General features: G+C 42.7%; 1 long non-coding RNA gene across 1 annotated transcript; it reads left to right on the forward strand.

The window, feature by feature from the left end:
• Window positions 1-2,663: 2,663 nt before the first annotated feature.
• LOC147648493 (uncharacterized) lies at window positions 2,664-14,083 on the forward strand. Its single transcript, XR_015281040.1, has 2 exons — window positions 2,664-2,823; window positions 12,670-14,083. It is a non-coding gene; the product is annotated as an uncharacterized LOC147648493 (long non-coding RNA).
• Window positions 14,084-14,476: the final 393 nt, after the last annotated feature.

Raw genomic sequence — 14,476 nt, forward strand, 5'->3', positions numbered from 1 at the left:
CATCTTCCAGCAACATTGGCATGCTGTTTTTTATTAACTACAGCTGTTTGCATATTGGTGCTGTCAGAGTCGGATGAGAGACCACATCTGCAGCGCTTGCATGTCTCAGTGACTTTGTAGCTTGGACTTGGTGAATAATTTGAAAATTGCACACACATAAGGCTGATTTACATTGTTCCTTCTTTAAAACACATTTCAAAATATTCAGTTCTGAAAAGCTCAATTTATTTTTTCTAGTGTGTTGTAAACATGACAGACAGGTCATGAAAAAATGGAGAAAGGAAAACTCTTTGCAGACTTACCTAGCCCATACTGTACATACAACAAAGCAAGCTTTTAGAATATCATCTTATAATAGTGCAGAGAGGTCAAGGGGAGTGTTTCTGCAGCCCCACAGTCCTGCTCTGCCCAAAGCTTTCTGGGGTTGAGGCAATACTACAGCACAACACAGGACTGCATGCTGATACCACCTGGTAAGGTGTATCCCACCTCTATGGTGGCAGGGCCATCCTTTACCTCTTGTCTGCTATAAAAATAGACATAGAACAGAAAGCAACTGTGCTGTGGTCAGGCTGCAGAGAGTGTTGCAGGACTTGGAAGGTACACAAAGAAACCCCCGAGCACCAGAAATGTTGTTTCGTTCCAACCTCTGTGTCCCTTGCCAGGGACAATACTTGGACTGGAGCCAAAGAGGCAGAGATGTGTCCAGCAGCAATTTCCCCAGCTTTTGAGAAGCACCCATTTGTTTCCAAGGCTCCTGTATCAAGTAGTACAAAAATATGCTTTTCATCCCCTGAGCAAATACCAACACCTTGTTTTTGTCACTTCTAAGGGACTGCCCGTGTTGCTGTGGGAAGCAAACATGGTTCCTGTTGATGTCTGTTGGTCTAGAGGATTTCCAGAAAAAACACAGGGGCTGTACTGTGCACAGTAGGGATCCCAAGCGTGCAAGGACTCTGGGTGTCCCATCACCAGAGACCAGAAGCAGGTGTTTTGGCAGGAGTGAAACATGCATTGTCCTGGAGGGGTCCTGCTGATCCCATCCTCTCCTGGCGCCTGCAGCTCCCCACAGCTGTGGGTGCCACAACACGTCACGGAGGTGCTGGGCTTCTGCAGCACAGATGTGGTGCTGCTGTGCCTTGGACCCACAAAGCATGGAAGGACATCAAAAGAGCATATGCCCCAGCAATGGCCCGTTCCAGCAGCCAGCTGTCCGCCTGCTCAGAGCCATATGTGCACCCAGCCCCTCAGGCCCTCCTGGAAAAGAGCTTTATTTGGAGAGGGGCAGGCTGGACACAGAGATGCAGCCTGGTCTCCTGTCACACCACTCTGCTTGGCCTCCCTGCCAGCGGATCTGCCAGTGGGAGAGAGACAGCACAGAGGAGGGGAGCTGAGGTGATGCGGGATGAGGAGTGGCTTGTACATGAAGAGGGCTTATACTAAGGGATTTCCATCCCAGGAAAAAAAAGCAGCACATAGGTGGTGTAACAGAGGCCTTTGAAATACCAGAGAAGAATAGGGATCTCTTAATTCATTCTGGGTCATAGCAGGAGTACTGAGAGGCACAAAGAAAGAACAAAAATCCCAGAGCAAAACCCCCAAGAGCCAGCTCAAAGTCAAACCCTGAAATGCATTGTCAGAGGACAACTTGTCAAAAAGCATAAACAGAGTGAAAAGGTATTAGGCAAAGGAAACATCAACCAAACCCCATGAAATCCTTATCTCAGGAGGTCTGGGTTACTAGGGACAGGTACTCCTTAGTTTATATATTATTTATATTTATTTATATATCTACACTTTATAATTCAGTGGTATTAGAAACAAAGCAGGAGACTATGCTGAACTGTGGACTGATTCAGAACAGCTCTTTTGCTGACATGTTCACAGAATAGTTGTGAAATTATTCAAGATTTTTTTATGAATTATTTTAAATTTCAAAACAGATTTGCTTTTTTCTTCTTTTTTTGCAAAAGTATATGACAGAACTAATTTGGTACCACAAATGAAAAAAGCCCCAGTCACATGTTTGAAAACACTGTGAAGCTAATGAGGAAGAAGTTTATTCCGCATTTTAAGTGTATCACAATGAGGAGAGTAGAAAACTAGCAAAAATGCAGAAGGATCTAATTACAAGAAGGTAACAAATCACAGCAATTTTTTTGTTCCTGATGGACAAGTTATGTTGTTTAAATGTAGTTAGGAGAGCAAACCAGAAACTGTCATGTGATAGGAAATAAAAATTTTTAATAATTTTTTCTAAACTGTGGCTTTGCAACTCCAAAACCTGGGAAGAAGAGAAGCAGATACAAGCTGATCAGTTGGCCACAAGTGATGCAGTTTCTGAAAGTCTGTCACCCTGTAAGAATGGAAAGCATTCTGGAGATGTTTGTGAGACATGGGGTTTTGAACAGGGGTAAAAGATCAGTAATTGTGGTAAACTGAGTGATGAAAGTTCTGCACACTCAGTCAAAACAGCTTTTAAGCAATTCTTGTTAGCTGAAACTGAAACAATTAGAGGTGCTTTGGTTATATATGGTATTTTTTGCTCAGTTTTTGCTTTCAGCAATTTTATTCTTTTGTGCTTTTTAGCAGATTGATGCAAAGGAATCTGAAGTCACACAGAAGGTCTATGATCTCTGAATTTCTTTTCTATGCTCCTGCAGGCTCTCCACTGCTTGGGCTAACCACTGAAGGACAAGGCTCAGCATCTTGAGTCCAGCTCCGGCTGAGTCCCACTTGACCAAGTTTTGGTCTGGAGCAAGTTGAACACCAGCTACCATTTTTGCTCTGTGTCCTCTAGGCAGTCCCAAGGCAGCTGTTGAGGTAACTTCCCAATATGGGTCACTGAATCCAACTCCCTGCTCTTCAAAGGACTACCTAAAACTTAACCGTACAATCAAAAGTGTCATACAGATGCTCCACAAGCTCTGACAGGCACGGAGCTGTGATACTCCCTGGGGAGCCTGTTTCAGTGAAGAACCTTTTCATAGTGCCCACTGTGAACTTCTCCTGATGCAGTTTCATTCCATCTCCTCATGCCCTGTCAGCAGTCACAGAGAGAGGATCAGCACCAGCCCCTCTGTTTTCCCCCCAGAGGAAGTTGAAGGCTGCCCTGAGGTCACCCTTCCGTAAGCTGAGCAAATCAAGCAACCTCAGATGCTCCTCTTGCCCTTGAGACCTTACACCATCTTGGCTGCCTTGCCCAGACACAGTCTAACAGTTCGATGTTCTTCTGATACAGAGGCACCCAAAACTGCGCACAGGACCTGAGCTGAGGCCCCATCAGTGCATTGCAGAGCAGGACAGTCACCTTACACAGCAATGCTGTGCCCGGTGCTCCCCAGCACACAGCTAGCCTTTTTTGCTGCCATGGCACACTGATGGCCCATACTCAACTTTCCATCAATTTGAACCACCAAATCTCTTTCTGCAAGGCCTGCTCTTCTCCCTCAAGTTTTATGCATAATAAGGTACCCCACCCTAAGTGGAGAACCCAGTATTGCCTCAGTTAAATTTCCTGTGGTTGGTACTCACCCAACCAACTCCTCCACGAAGATCCTTTCCTCCTTTTAGGAAAGGCATACCCCATATGTTTCCAGCAGGCTTGGTGTCATGTGGAATAATTCATGATAAAAAAGAACAACCTCTGCCAGGGACACCAGACTTAGAGTGCAGTATGTGTCCTTCTGGGCCTTCATGTTTCTTCCTCCACCTTTCCCTGCAACTGGAAGAAAAGAAAATAACATTTCTTGTGTTCATGATTCCTTAATGAATCCTTCCAAGGCCTTCGAGTCTCTCTCAGCTGTTCTTGGGCTACTTAATGCAACTTCATCACTGCCAAAATGAAAAAAAGTCAGTAATGGATAATAATCCATAATAAGGTCCATAACATGGTAGGAAGATTTCTCTTCCCATGTTTAACCCAAATGTAGGGAAGTAGCAGATTTTCCTGAGAAGTGAGTCTGGTCCAGCTCTCTTCTCTGCAAATACAAGATTAATTAATTTAAAATAAGCTAGTGAATAGAAGGAAAATTGTGAACTTCACAAGACACTGTCACAGACACAGACTTTTCCAAGGGGTTTCAATGAAATTAATAATGGTTGGTTTAGCCTCTCCTCCAGTGGGTTTTGTCCACTGTTACTGTGAGCATTGTTTTCTGCAGAGAAATACAAGTGAATCCAGAGACATAAAACTTTGCCTCCTATTCCCAACTTCAGCTTTGATTGCAGCAAAATACCAGAGGGGAAGAAAACAGCAGGAACTGAAACTGGATAAACTGTTTCAGATTGGCAAAGCACGGCTGTGGGTGCACCTGAGCATGCCTCTCCATGCAGATACGGATTCATGACCAGATGCTCTAGATCAGCCTGGAAAAAAAACATTATTCTGTTGTGTTTCTTTCACTTTTCCTCAGAAATCTATGCCTCTTTTACCATGATAACAATTGGAACCCACCAATAAGGCAACTTGTCATTTGTTTTTCTGTACCTATTATTCATTTGGGGTTTACATAGGCATGGTTGCCATGGAATCAAAGTGAGATATTTCCACTTTTGAAATGTATTCAATGTTCTTTTTCTGTGCACCTTTTCTCCTCCACCAATGGTGACTCTTTAGAGGTCCCACCTCTCCCACTGCTGCTTTATTTGAGATTGCCTTGCCCTGATGGGTTACTTTCCCACAGCACCCTGCGCTGATAATGTCCATTCTTACACTAAGGTGGCAAAAGTAAACAGCTGTTATTGCCAGGGGCAAAATGCTGGTGCAGGAACTTGTCCCAAATTCTGTGTTCTTGTTATAAACATAGGAGTCTTGTTCTTCTCAGCAGCAGGGTCAGTAAAGAAATAGATTTTTTTACTTTTTCTCCAAAATATTTGAGCAGTCTTAGCAAGTACCATAACATCTACAGAGAAGCACCTTAGCCAAAAGGGGATAGCTGAATAGCAGCACTGCTGCAGCTGAGATCAGCTGAAGGCTGGGTGAGATGGGTTTTCAGGTCTTTTCTCTACTCTTATGGTTAAGTTTTATGCAGCTCAAAATCAGGAAAAAGTTGTAAATAGTCCAAATAGTCAGAACTTCTGAACCATTGAACCACTGAAATGATCAAAGTCCCAAGGACACCAGAAAAGCAGGAGTGAGATTGGTGGTGAATGAGTGGGGGAAGAACATGACTTAAGTGATGAGACTGGTTTTTTTTCTGGTGGGTGAACAGCTTTACAGCTCTGCTACATTTTAGCTGTTTTGTGGATTTTGGTGTCAGCATTTTATTTTTTCTTAAATTTAGAAGAAATCAAGTTTGGTTTTTTTTTGTTTGTTTTTTTTCTGTGCTCTACTCTTTCTTCATAAACGCTAAACTACTTTTCTGTTGTTATCCTTCTCTTCAAATGGAAAAAGTCAAGTACATTGGTCTCAGAGCTAGTTTCCCAGCAAGGCACTGAAACAGGCTGACAAACTTCTGTGGAATATCTCCGAGTCAACCACACTCTGGAGACTTCAGCCATAAACAAATGCTTGCAGAGAACCTTTGTTATATTGCATTTGATTTATGTTTCCAGTTAGAATAGATGTTTTTAGCTCATTTCTCAGCTCTGCTTTATTGCTGTTTATATACTATCCCTATTTCCCACTTGCATTTAATATGCAGGTTATTTTTTTAACAGTGTCTTTTTCTTTTGTGGAATCTGGCTCAGATTCCAAGATAATGCATACAGACCACCTCAACCCTTTGTTTTAGGGTAGGAAGAGACCTTATAACCATTCTTCTGGCCGCACTTAAGGAGCAGACATCTCTATTAACAACTACAAAAAGTCTCTTTGTGCTGCATAGTTTGATTGTTTTTTTCTAAAGGTCTTATGCACTCCATTCACCCCAGAGTTCCCATAAAATGTCTCATGGTATATTTCACAATAACCAGGTAGTAATCAGTGTCATGATTGTGTCTTTTGATAATGAGCAGAATTCTTCCCATATCCACACACTATTAGCTTGAGCAGCAATATAATTATCATCTAACTTGTTGAGTCAAAGAACTGGTCTTTCAGGAATCCTCTACTGCTACTGCCAAGACTACTTTTCCCACAGCCAAGTGTTTCTTAGGGAAATTCCAGGTCAGTCTTGACACGGGTAGGTAGCAGGGGACGGACCTATGCCAGGAACATCTGCTGGTATAGGTGCTTTATAGATTTCCCACTGCACTTGTTCAATACCTTTTGTGATAGCATTCTGTAAGCTGCCCATGACAAAGCATATGAAATTAAGAAAAGAGATCATCACTATGAGTGATGATAAGTATTGGGTTAAAGACTCAGGTGGAGCCATTTTAGGCTGCAAATAACACAGAATTATTGTCTCCAACTGCTCTATAAAAGATTACTGCATAGTGGTCCTAATACACCATTCTCCAGATCCATCAGAAAGCTCACAGCAAGTGAAATACCTAAACTGCAGGAAAGGAGATTTAGGTTGAGAGTGGTGCTTTCTTCTTCTCTGCCCGTAAAGAGAGAGAAGCAAGGAACTGCATTGGCTGGAAGGTCATAGGGTCCCATCTTCAAGAATTTTCCAAAAACAGGTTAGACAAGCATCTGTCAAATAATCCATATTATTATATTGATTGCTTCTGCCTATTGGGCTAGGATGAAAGACTAAATTACCTCCTGAGACCATTCCAGTCCTTCATTGTCTCTGTTTGTACAGTTGTGCCATTTAAAGAACTGCTTCACCCTGGAACAAAATAAGGACAAGTGCCAGATTCTGAATGTGGGATGGGGCAACCCTGGATGTAAAGACAGGCTGAGGAATGAGAGGCTGGAGAGCAGCACTATGGAAAAGGAGATGGATATCACATTCAGCAGGAAGCTGACATGAACCAGCAGTGCCCTGGCAGCCACCTGTGTCCTGGGAGCATCAGGGACAGCATCGCCAGCCGGGCAAGGGAGGGGATTGTCCCGCTCTGCTCTGCTCTGGGGCAGCCTCACCTCGAGTGCTGAGGGCAGTTTTGGCCAATATAAGAAAGATGCAAAGCTTTTGGAGAGAGTCCAAAGCAGAGCAATGAAAATGGCGAAGGGTCTGGAGGGGAAGCTGTATGAGGAGAGACTGAGGCTGCTAGGTCTTTTCAGCCTGGAGAAGAGGAGAGTGAGGGGAGACGTCATTGTGGTCTTGAATATCCTCACATGGGGAAGATGAGGAGCAGGTCCTGTTCTCTTCATTCTCATGACCAGTGACAGGACTTGAGGAAAAGGCATGAAGCTGAGTCAGGGGAGGTTTAGGTTGGATATCAGGAAAAGGTTTTTCATCCAGAGGGTGGTTGGGCATTGGAAGAGGCTGCCCAGGGAAGTGGTCACAGCACCAGGCTGACAGAGTTCAAGAAGCACTGAACAATGCTTTCAGGCCCATGGTGTGATATTCATCATATTCTATGATTCTATTAAAAGTATCTCAATATGTGATGAAATTACATCCATTTTGGCACAGAAGTCTGTTCTGATCTTATTAGATAATTTCAAGTGCTGCAAAAGCAGAACAAATCTTACTCATATGAAGAAACAGGAAACTGTGAGAATAGTTATTTTGTATTTAGTCAGCTTGTGTATTTACTTGTCTATTCACCTTCCTCCTTGCATATTTAAAGGGAAAAAGGAACATTGGCAATTTGGTATTCTCAGTATTTCCATGAAACCATGTTACTTCTCCATCGGTCTTCCTTACACTCACTTCCTAGTTTGTCTGCCAGTTTGTGCTTGTTTTCAGGAATGGGGGAAAAGCTCACCCCAGGGAAAGCTCTTCCTGCTCTTGTCAGGCTCTGTCTGTTCTGGTTTGCATCATTGTCTAGCTCTGAGACAAGAGACGAGAGCTGTGGCTCTGTGTAATGGGGAGGTCCAGGTTAGCTTAATCATAGAATCACAGAATGTCTTGGGCTAGAAGGGGCCATAAAGATCACCCAGTTCTCTCTCTAGGAGTCGCACATAGGTAAGGACACCTTCTTCTAGAACAGGTTGCTCAGAGTGCCATTCAGCCCAGCCTTATGGATGGGGCATCCTTTACCTTTCTCTGGGCAAACTCTTCCAGTGCCTCACCAACCTCAACCTCACAGAAAAAAATGTCTAACATCAAATATAATGATGTTTGAACCCATTCCCCCTTGTTCCCCCTTCTACATGCTCTAATAATAAGTTTCTTTCTGTCTTTCTTGTAGGCTCTTTTCAGGTATTGGAAGGCCAAAATTGCATCACCCCTAAGCTTTCTCTTTTCCAGGCTGTACAATCCAAATTCTCCCAACCTTTCCTCATAAGAGTGGTACTCCATTCCTCTGACCATCTTTGTACCCTCCTCTGGGCTCACTCCAGCAGGTTCATGTCCTTCCTGTGCAGGGACCCCAGAGCTGATGCAGCCCTGCAGGTGGGCTCTCAGCAGAGCAGAGCAGAGGGGCAGAATTCCCTCCCTGGCCCTGCTGCCCACGCTGCTCTGGATGCAGCCCAGGACACGTTTGGCTCTCTGGGCTGGGAGTGCCCATTGCTGGGTCATGTCCAGCCTCTCACCCACCAGCACCCCCAAGCCCCTCTGGGCAGGGCTGCTGTGATCTGTCCATCCCCCAGCCTGGGCTGGTACCAGGGCTGCTCTGACACAGGTGCAGCACCTTGCATATGGTCTTGTTAAACCACATGAGACTGCCATGGACCCATGTCTTGAGCTTGCCCAGATCCCCCTGATGGCATCCAGTTGTTCAAGGGTGTCAACTAGCCCACTCAGTTTGCTGTCACCTAAAAATTTGCTGAGGGTGCACTCAATCCCTTTGTCTATATCAATAAAAATATTAAAAAACGGTGATCTTGATATAGACCCCTAAGTGGCCATGCAGTCACTGATAGCCATCAGGTCTCTGAGACATGGACCATCACCTTCTGGATGCAACCGTCCAACCATCTCTCTCCAGTTTAGTAGGAAGGATGTTGGGTGGGACCATGTGAAAAGATGTAAACAATTCCAAATAAGTGACTTCTGTAGCCCTTCTCTTGTCCAGTGATGTAGTCATTCCATCATAAAAGACCACTTGATTGGTTTAAGGAGCTATGAGGATTCAGTACATTTGTTACAGTCAAATCTATATATTGAGTGCTGTTAAGCATAGTGTACTGGTTGGTATGGTAACAGCTAATGATATTTAGACAATATATGTTCTTTTTATTCTCAGTTACAACATCTGAGACCTTCAAAAGAGATCTTGGAGGAGTGGTGGGTGATGATAGGGAAGGAAAGTCAGAGGGAACATTAGGATACAGCAATTTCTTTGAAGATTGCAGCTGTACTTGTCTATCTGCTGTTTATTTATTAGACTTGAGAAATTCATTGCTACCTGCTTCATGACCTGCATTGAGGCAAAATTCCACCTGCTACCTGGTATGAGTCTGAGTACTCTTCAGAAACACATACCAATGAAAAGGACCTTCCATTTTTTCCTGCTAATCCTCCATGGCTGGAAGTCTTACAGGTGTACTTTGCTTGCTCTGGCTACTCAATTAGCAGCTGCAGACCAAAATGCACTTCATCTTCCATGTCTGAACTTAATCCATGAAGATGCCAAGTATGAGACAAGGCACATAATGAAAATAATATGGTGCTTTCCTGTGTTCTGAATTGGCTAGTCTTACTAGGATCAGTTCACCTCAGTTCATCAGAAAGCAGTTCCTTTGAGAAAGAAGCTGTATGTGAAGTAACCTAACCCATCTGGAGACAGTCACATTAAAAAAAAACAGGAAAGAAAACAATGTTATCCTTCTTTAAGTCAGCATCTTTTTAACACAGACAGACAATATCCCGAAACATATAGTGCCTGTTGTAATTCTTGTAATTCCTCCTGGTATTACAAGAGGAAATGAATTTATTTCCTGGTATCTGAAGTCTCTCATGCTATCAGACAGGCCCAAGTTATCTCTGGGCAGGCACATATATACAATAGAAACTTTTTCAGAAATCCCTCTTGGCATGAATTTAGTATTATGGTTTATCTCTTGCAGTCTGTTCAGAGTCACAAGGACAAATAGTATTTTTAATGGAATACTAGTGCTTTCACAAAAAATAGCATATTAGTCCTGAGAAATTATTATGCTACAGCTGAACAGGTCTCTTATTTGGCCATTTCATATTTGTAGTACAGAAGTTTGCATGGATTTTATTTGAAGTATTCCAATATGACTTTTTTTCTGGAGCTTGCCTATCCATCATAGAACTAAAAGTTGTGTTCTGAGAACTGTGTTTAATGAATATTCTGGATAAAAGTTATAAAATCCCCAAACAAACAAGCATGGATGCAGTTAAGTAACACTTAAAAAGAGATAAATGTGAAGCCTAGCATGAGATGAACATACCAAGAATTAACATGTCTTTGCCACCTTGGTTGTTCCCCTTCCTATTGCCATATGAAGTTTGGACTACTCTTTGCCTAGAGCCTGGGTTTGGGTAAGAGGTAAGATCTTCCTTTTCTCTGGAAAACCACGTGGCGCGTCTGTCTGCCAAGTGACAGGATCTGAGCTCCATCTGTGGCATGAATACAGGGCAACTCTAAACAAAATGTGCACATATGTCAACTCTACATGCTAGTAAAGGAAAGCCAGAACCCCACAATAAGGCAAAGAGAAACCTTTTTGCGTTGTAGAGACACTGAATTAAATACTCATTTTTGCAGTAAGCAACATTAATCTTTAAACTAAAGGCTTTGCCTAAAACTCCAAGTATTTAGGTTACCTGGTGGTTTGAAATGCCATTTTGAAAACGCTGGTTTCTCAGACTCCTGCTGGCACTGATATGCCAAGAGCATGAGTTTAACATCTGTTGGGAGCACATAAAATCACTGTAGCAGAACAGCAAATGTATGAGCAATGGTGGCACTGAGAAGCATCATGTGTCAGACAGATCAGATAAAAGTATTAAGGAAAAAAATGAGGGACAATGGGATAAGAGAAGGAGGCAAAATAAAAGGGTGTATTAGAAAGGAAAGAGCATGTGAAAAGGTGGTGTCTGTAAATGTAATTTGTCAGCTACAGTAAGAATTACACTGGCAGAACTTTTCTGACTAAACGCATGTTATAGGATTTTGATCAAATTGCATCCAGGAGTGACAGGTTTCCAGGTGATTTCAAAGCCCTTACAGAAAGTAATACATACTTTTTTTGTCATTCTTTTGCAAAAGGCAGCTTCATATAGGATAGGTCCTGCAATAAATGGAATTTCTTTCCCCTCCTCCTGCAAGTTCTAGTAAAAACCAGCACTCTAAATGTAAACTCACCTTCTAAAGCAGTATCAGTATTCACAGCTGGGAATTAAAAAGTGAATTACAGCTGAGTGCATTCCATATGTCAGCTGGTGAATTAAGAAAAACAGCTGTTGGTGGCAGCCAACTGTGAAGATCATGTGGACGATGTTATGTTCAGAACATAAAGTGAACAAGTTGCATGCTGGCATGGATTCTGTTGCAGCAAAATTGCCCAGTGCCTTGTAAAACTTTACAAATGGAGCCAAACTGCAGAGATTTGAAGTGATACAGACAAATAGCTGTGACTACCCAACTAATGCAGCTAGCCTGGGCCTGGTCTTGCTGGGGCCCAATGTGAGACATGCACTGCCATTGTAGGGTTTAAACCTGATACCTGCTAACCTGGGGAAAACTACACCCAGAAATAATGAGTCATTAAACCACCCTGATATGTCTTAGCAGAAGCACTAATTCATAAAGACACTTTGATATATTTTTTGTTTAATTTCAGAACACTTTATGCCAGAACTAAGATCTGTAGTTCAGAGTGAAAATATTAATTCACATCAGGGAGAGGCAATCATTTGTTCTCCATGATGAGTTTATAGCCTGAGAACCAAAAGACTTGGAAACCTGTTTCCAAATTATGCTCGGTCCTGCTCTTATACATGGGCAATTTCCATCTCCCAATTACAAGAAAGGAGAGCTGACTCCTTCCACGCTTAAACTGAGCTCATTACAAGGTTCACAGGAGTACCAGGGATCCTGCAAGATCAGATCTATGATCTGTGTGGGAAGAGTGAAATTCCCAGTGACCAGACATCCAATACGGTGGCAGTGCACAGGAGAAATGGGTCACTTGACAAGTACAACCTGTCGTGGGTGACTGGGACAGAGGCAGACCTTGAGACACAGACCTTTTTAACACAGAAATGTGTCTCCTCCATTTATAAGGTATCCTGCTATGAACACAGCCCTCAAAGTGCATAAGCCCTGAGCGCTCTCATGGGAAGCTGTAAGACTGACATGCTGTGCAGAAGGCTTTATGCTCTTCCAATTGCAATGCTTAATCAAAAACACAGAACAGCACCTCACTCCTTCCTCGTTTACTAGTGATGGACATTTCTCACTGGAATTTCTTTTGCCTCTCCCCCAGAATATGGGACTCCTTGCTAAATTTTTCTCTAAAGACTGAATGTTTGACCATTGACCATTGGTTATTCCCCTCCCCTCCCCTCCCCTCCCCTCCCCTCCCCTCCCCTCCCCTCCCCTCCCCTCCCCTCCCCTCCCCTCCCCTCCCCTCCCCTCCCCTCCCCTCCCCTCCCCTCCCCTCCCCTCCCCTCCCCTCCCCTCCCCTCCCCTCCCCTCCTCTTTCCAGGAAGTTTGTTAGGAAAGTTCATGTCTTTTCTATTTCTTATGCAGCTGTCCTGCCAGACAGCAATAGGGATGCTGTGTGCAAAAGAAGAGACATTCTTCTCCATCTGCATGAGATGCATTGCCTACAGACACCTCCTCCAAAGACAGTTGCTGCACTTCACGAGCTCCTCCCAGCTGGGACCTTTTCACTCCTTGGAAAGTTGCTCCCCTCTTTGAACACCAGAGACATCTACTGCTGGAGTCCTCTCAGAGTGTCCTGTGGCCCTCATGGTTGCCTCATCTGACTTTTCCATCACATCTACTGAACATTTCCCTGTGGAAGGTGTCCAGGCCTGTTTCACAGACATACTAATAGAGGTGCAGAAAAGCTAATGGTGGGATTGAGCTCATCTTCATTCACCTAACCCCAAAATCAGGGATCTAATCAGAGCTAGTCATCTAGGCTCTCTCTACAGTCAATGACGAAAGACAGGTACCTCCACAGCATGATTCACTCCTCTTTTCTTGGACAACTATCCTAAAAGAGGTTGAATTTTACTCCAGAGACGCCTGTCTATCTGCCTGAATGATAGAGGAGATCTAAATAACTGGTTTACCTGAGATACCTATCTGTAGGATGACTTCAGCTAAGTGCTGGGCTCCTGCTTCAAGTGATGCACCCAAGCTCAAGAGGGGAGTCTGAGGCAGTCAGGAGTCAGAGCCTTTCTCCCACCTCCAAGGCATCTTCCAAATTAGAGTCCTTCTCAATGGAAACATTCTTTAAAGCAGGAAAATGTTAAAAAGTTTCTCCCTGTGCCTCTGATATCACACCTTTGACCACTTTTGTTTCATTCAAATACCTTCAAAATACAAAAGCTGCTATGAAAACACAGATGTAATTTTTCCTCTGGTTTTTTTGTTCTTTCTTTAAAAGAGCAACAAACACAACAAAAGAACACAAGAAAAAATCAGGAAAAAATGCTCAAGGCTACAGCATGGTTTCTATCTAATTTGAATTCAAATAAGTTTTTCATTATTTCTAAATTTAATTATAGCCTTCAAGTGTATAGAATTGCATGTGAAAATAGTAAACAGGTCTTAAATACACCATAGAACACCAGGCAGAATCACAAACACTTCTAATTTGCAGGGATGCTGTTTTCTTGATCAACATAACACCATACCTTCCTTTGTGTCCTCAGCCAGATTAAGCAGATGGAAAAACATCTTTTACATACCTTATAAATGTATATAAATATGTCCTTATCTGAGATCTAGCAAGCAGATTTGACCTTCAGAGAGAATGCTAGGACTCCTTTTTAAAATGCCCTGGAGAAAGTAACTGGAACCAATAATTTTCCAGAAGTACTGTTTAACTAACCATAATTGTTCTTATATCACATATATAATTTCCCAGTAAATGCTCTTGGAATTTTCAAAACTTTCTGTATCTCTGCATTAAAATAGAGTGCACATGTCTCAGAGGATTTTCTATAATGTTCTCTTTTGGTCCTATTGAATCCTTTTGGCTCATAACCCCACTCCCTTCTCATGGATCTTATAGCAGTAAGGGTCCAGGACATGATCCAAATACAGTGGCTGTTTCTCCTCCTTCATTCTGTGCTTTCACAGAAGCCTATCTTATTATTTTTCAGCGAACACAAATAAGAGTGAGGATTGTAATGAAAGGCAATTGGTTTGTTCTTTACAAATCCTGAAACTAATTTCATTAAACAAATGAAAGGTAGCTTTTTCACACACTGGATTTCAAGGATACAAAGATGTCAGAATATCTTCAAAAATAGGTCTATAATATATAATTTTCGAAGTACTGGGTAACTTAATTCAGCATGTCATTATAATAGCTCTCACA

Source organism: Cyanistes caeruleus, chromosome Z, assembly GCF_971803275.1.
Source record: "Cyanistes caeruleus chromosome Z, bCyaCae1.hap1.1, whole genome shotgun sequence".
In the NCBI taxonomy this organism is placed as follows: Eukaryota; Metazoa; Chordata; class Aves; order Passeriformes; family Paridae; genus Cyanistes; species Cyanistes caeruleus.